The 6,274-nt window shown below is 33.8% G+C and overlaps 1 protein-coding gene across 2 annotated transcripts in view; it reads left to right on the top strand.

Annotated features, from left to right (window-relative positions):
* Positions 1-6,274, top strand: part of LOC126828354 (26S proteasome non-ATPase regulatory subunit 1) — a 253,794-nt gene that overhangs the window by 90,717 nt on the left and 156,803 nt on the right. The gene's annotated exons all lie outside the window — the stretch shown is intronic.

The raw sequence follows: 6,274 nt of genomic DNA, 5'->3' as shown, positions 1-6,274 counted from the left end.
ATTTAGAAAACGTTCATAAATGTTGTACCCTTTGATAATTCTGAGTTGATATAATTTGATATACAATTATTATTCTATGCATTTTAGTCCAATGTATATCTCAAACTCCATTCAAGTTAGGCTTATGAAGCTATGTGAAACTTGGGTTCAAACTTGCATACATCTACAACAGAGCATATAACTTTTCAGTCTTTTGATACTTTGATACTGTAATTCTAATAGTGGTGGTAGTTTGTAATTGAACTCATTTTATGTCCACAATATAAACCAAATGGCGGAATAGGAATGCCTGATACTATTTGTTATACATCTTTCGTACATGTACACATCCAGTATTTGGTTGTTGATAACCAATTTAACATCGAGATTGTCTTTCCCTGTTCGGTACCATCCAAAACATGTTAAATGACGCAAGATGTTGATGACAGAGTGTTCTTGCCTTTGCTTTAAACAGAAAACTATCTATTCAAAAGGTTATCAGATATGTTGTCCTTCGAATACTTTTGATGCATTTTTCGTACATATAACTTTGTAGTTCCAGGGTGTGAATTTCCATTAAACAGTAAATAAATCAGATTGGAATTGTTTTAAAATCATGTGATGTGGGGGGGGGGGTCTAACATTTTGATGGTAAAAATTTTAAAATGAAATGGCTCATTTTTAGTTTTTTATCTGAAAATAGTAAAAATTCTCATCTAAATATAGCAAGATGAACTTCATGGCATTACATCTCATTTGAAGGGATCAATCGTATTGTAAATCAATCACTACATTAATTAAAATTCATGAATAAGGCATGGGGTAGATAAACTGAAATACACAAATTATTTGAGTTTTATTAGAGATATTGATTTGTCTCTAAATTGATTCATGTCGTTAAAATTTATATTTCATTTTCCACAAAAACCAACCCAGGGCAAATTTTAATATTTTCTTGTGGTATTTGATTTAAAGAACATGTTTGTCAATATGATTATTGTATTTTGATTGAAATGTATAGAATGTTTTGATATTCTGCATTTATATCCCATTGATCTTTTAAAAGGATTTGTGTTTTGCAAAAGTGACAATAATTTCTGTTTTAACCTTGAAGAAAAACATTTAATTAAACTAATTGGTTATAATTTCTAGGTTTTTTTTGTTGTGTATCCATTTATTAATGATTAGTGTTAGAAAACCTTAAATATTGCTGTTTTTGTTTATTTGAAGAAAAAATGGTTGAACTCTTTAGTAATTGGATCATGTACAATTTAATGTTACAATAAAATTTTCCAGTTCAGTAAAAAGTCACCTATTGTCCTTAATCCATCCATTCATTGACACCTCACTTCAGATTTGTTTTTTGATGGCCAGACTAATTATTAGATCTTTCATTCATATTTGACAACTTGCAAGGATGTTTTCTTTGTTTGGCATTTAGTAATTGAAGATATTAACACAGTTAGATACACAATTACTGTATATATTTGCCTACTATTCACATACCTGTATCATTTGCTTGATAAAGACGAGAGTATCCTCGTCGAAATGTTGCTTAGTATCAAACTCGGTAATTGTGTATCCATAAAATTGTACCCTGTGTTTGCAAGGATGTATTGGGATTATTACATATATAATATATATATATATATATATATATCCTGTTAAATATTCAATACTTGCGAAGACGAGATTTTTTGTCACATCATATATGCATTGATTATATTATGTTTTTCTGTGATGATTATGTTATTTATGAGTTTTGTTCTTGCTACAAGAAATTTATACAACAGGCGAGAACCAGTGGTTTTTGACCCTAACACAATTCACATTTTCATGTGGGCGTATATCATCGTCGCCTTTTATCAACCGCATGGTAGGTATGTTGTTTTGATGGTGATATGTTCAATGGAAGTTGGCATTGGCACCTTAAAAGGTCAAATTCAGACATTTTTGCACATTTTTCTCCTAAACTAAATTTATTCAAAATCAAAGATTAACAATTATGGCCATTTTGGAACATGAACTGGTATTCTAATGGAAAGAGTTATGAAACTTTGTGTATAGTTCAACTATGAACATAAAAACTTGACTAAATTCAATCATGAGCATTTTCTGCTCAGACTTAGGTGTACCGGTAGATAATAACTTTGATTGCTCGATACTTTACAAAACGATAAATGTGCAATTGATTAATATGTGTATTTACCGTCCTAAATATGTCCCAAGTGCGTGAGATGTTGATGACCAGAGTCTTCTTGTTACCTATATTTTATCTATATTTTATATTCAGACATTGAATAAATAATTTAGAAAGTCAATACTACCTACATAAGTATTAAATAAAAAAAATCATTATTCATTACTTTCTGTACTCAGTCATTCTTATCAAGAACCAATAACATTAAATATGACATATTGGCAGCAAGAATTACAGTGGAACTGTCACATAAGAGATTATTACCAATTGGTAATTTCTTTCCTACCTTTAGATTGTTTACGAACATACATTTGAATTGCATTGTAAGCTAAATTCTTTGAGGTCTCTACTTTCATTGTGTAATGGAAATGATTTAGGTTCAAATGTCAAGTCTTTGATATCTTTTAATGATTTTCAAGGATCTCAGCAAATGCTAATTGCAAAATAATAACCCAGTACTGGTGAGTTTGTGGTTAATTTGAATGGTTAATTTGAATATAATACATGTATTTGACAATGTAATTTAACTAACTAGTTAATGGTTGCAAAAGAAGGAAATGTAATATCATTTAATATACTATTCAAAAAAAGTAGGGGATATTTGATTTTTTTAAGTGTTATTAAAGTCACCTAATGAAACTGACGAAGAAACAAATGACAAAATGAAATGAAGTTCACATTCATCGATTTATTCCAAATGATCGTTAGACTAAGTAAGGCACAGACTGACCATTATAAGGGTAAAATGATACCCAAACAGCAAAGTTACCACAGCATCACAACCAAGTCAGTAACGGGTAAATCCTCCTCTGTTTGCCAAACAAGCATTGATCCGACGTGGCATACTCCTAATGAGACGTCTAAGGTCATTTTGGTCCAGATTGTCCCATTCCTGTTGCAACGCAGCAGCAAGTTCTTGTACATTGGCAGGACGTTGTTGACGTTGACGTAACCTCTGTCCAAGGTAATGTGGTGATGTTCTGTTGTTGGAGGTAACCTGTAACGATCCTGGCCCTGTGACATCTTGCGTTGTCATCCTGGAAGATGAAAACGGCGGCCATGACGTCGTGCGAACGGCACAACATGGACTGCAAAGATGTTGTCCCGGTAGTACTGGCCTGTAACATGCCCTGCAACAACATGTAAAGCCGTTCTTCCAGCAACAGTGATGCCTCCCCACACCATAACAGAACCACCCCCAAATCGATCATGTCTGATGACGTTAACGTCTTGGAAGCGCTCGTTTCGACGACGCCACACCCTCCTACGTCTGTCCAAAAAATCAACAGTGAACCTTGACTCATCTGAAAACATCACATTGCTCCAGCGTCGATTATCCCAGTGTTGACGATCCCTACACCAACGACGTCTTGCCTGAATGTGATGATCTCTCAAACAAGGGATCACGCGAGGACGTCGGGCATGAAGGTGACCCCTATGCAGTCGATTCCGAATCGTCTGGCCACTCACTCTCACACCAGTGTCTGTTTGAAGACGAGCGCTGATCTGATTTGCTGTGATGACACGATTTCTCAAGGCCAAGGTACGGATAAATCGATCCTGGGCTTGAGTTGTCGCCCTTGGTCGACCTGAGCTTGGTCTGTCCTGTACAGATTGTGTATCACGGTATCTGGACCATAGCCTGCTTATGACAGACTGAGAAACATTCATCGTCCGCGCCACAACCGCCTGTGTTGTGCCGATCTGTAGCATGCCAAGGGCACGTAACCTTTCATTTTGGGTAAGCCGACGCATATCAAAATTTGTTTTCTGGTCACTAAAACAATTAAACTGATGTTTCCACCCTGGAATTCAATGCCACAATGACTGTAACATTCAAAGTCAGAGTCGTGCAAATCTTGGGTTGGACCGCCATGATGATCCCAAGCATCACCTGCATTCCATGCGGTAGCTATTGGTGCGTTTGGGCGTCACATGTAACTGGAAATGTTTCTTCTGTTAGGTTCTATAGTGACTTTTTTCGTAGTCATTTGCATATTTTAGTATTATGCCCCCAAAATCAAATATCCCCTACTTTTTTTGAATAGTATATCATACAGGAAGATTTTGAGGGCAGACAGAACTCTAATATGATTCAGTGATGATGAGAATAGATTTTCTGTTACAAATGCCTTTGATTCCACCACAACTTAATATTGAAACAAATAAAAGCTGTAATATTTCTAGTAGCATGCCTGTTATTAAACTTTTAAAATGGAACTTGGATATATTTTAGCATTTTAAGATATACGAGTATATTGAATCTCATGTCACTGTTATTAACAAATATCATAGGAATGATACTGTTTATTCTTCTGAAATTTGAATAGATGGTTTTAAAAGGAAAAATCCTATTTAATTTTTGATGATTTCCGACTGTAAGCCCCAACATTATGCCCATTGATGTTAAAACTTTGTTCAGCTTCATAAAAAGAAGAACCGTTTGGATTTTCCAAAATTGAATCCTTTTGGGTAGCACTGTATTAATGGCTAAAATTGTCATATTCAACATTTTAAAATTATAAAAGGTTGTTCAGCTTAATTGGTAAAAAAAGAACTGATTTTTGAAGAGGTCGAACAATCGCTCAGGATTTTCACGCCCATATTTAAACATACATTATACAAGACAAGAGCTAAATCTGCCTTTTGAAGGTCTTTCTTTAGGCCGGAAATGTTACAGAAACTATTAATTAGACATTTATTAACATCACAAGACTATAATCAACTCTCAATGCCATCTGATGGGTCCGATTTTCATCCGATCTGTGGTTCAACAGCTTTTGATGATTAAGCTGTGTGGCCTGACCAGTGGCCTCACCATTAACAGAATTGCTAGTGGATGTATTGTCATAGCCAGGCAAGCTACATTCATGTTATACTATCTTAATTGATTTAATTTTTGTTAACTTTTCCTATTGTAGTAATTAATGTACATGTAGTGCTAAGTGAACAGGACAATGATAAAAAGAGAGGACAATGATAATAAGAGATTATATAGGATTTTATTTATTATATAGATGCCCACAAGATCTAAAGACCCTGAATTATTTTTTTTTAGTATTATTCTTATTGACTTTATTTTGACATTATATTGACATTTATATTGACATTGGTTATTTTACTGACTGTTCGGCTTGAAAGTTATATTAATTTTAAAAGAAGTTTGGTTTGTTATGGATATTAAAGGAATTTTTGCTGCAAATAATAATTTTGAAGTATATAAAGTGCTGGAGGGCTTTCTCCACACATAAAAACCAGCAAGAAAATGTCTAGTAGAAATCCACATACAAGCACAGACAACAACAAAGAATGGAAATTGCAAGAACTATCAAAAGGCCTTCCGTAAGGGTCAATGTTCTGTATCTAGTTTGTACTGACACAGGAAGTACATCCACATTTCAGTGTGGTAGTATATTGTGTCTCTCCCCCCCCCCCACACCCTTATATGACTGCTTCATGTAATTATTAACGACAGTTGATGACAGTTAACAATAGATATTAGGTGTTCCTGACTTTCTGTTAGAATGTTTGATTGATAAATATATAGATTAAGGTAAAGCAAATTGTGGTCGGGACTGAGGTAACTTTAGCCTGGCAGTTTGATTTATTCAATTCTAGAATAAAGACGTGTTTTGAAACCACCTTGGTGTTATATAAAATCCCACACGAGTACACAATATATTTCAGTTTATTGTTCAGACCTATTTATCTTAGATCTGTTTAAAAGTGGCATTTCATATACTTTAAAGTTTATGATTTAGAACTACTCAAAGGTTTCATTGTTTTTATTTATTTATTTAGAACATGTAATATCAAAATTTATATCATTCAAGTCATATATTGCTGTAGTTCAATTTGACTTTTTTTTTGTAAGTACCCTAATCTGGATTAGCCTTTATTCTTTCTCTCGAATAAAGTGTACTTCGCCACAGGTACTAGGAGAGACAATTATCTGTATTTGTGCTTGACAAATTTGAAGTGGGATTTCATACAAAGATAAAAATATCAATAGTTCACGACTTACATAATATAAGTGATCATACAAAACATATATTTGGAATGTTCTGCATGCACACACAAGTATCTAAGCATTTA

This window comes from Patella vulgata, chromosome 1 (genome assembly GCF_932274485.2).
Source record: "Patella vulgata chromosome 1, xgPatVulg1.2, whole genome shotgun sequence".
Lineage (NCBI taxonomy): Eukaryota > Metazoa > Mollusca > Gastropoda > Patellidae > Patella > Patella vulgata.
Note: the sequence above shows the minus strand (reverse complement) of the source record. Positions and strands in the feature narration are given on the sequence as shown.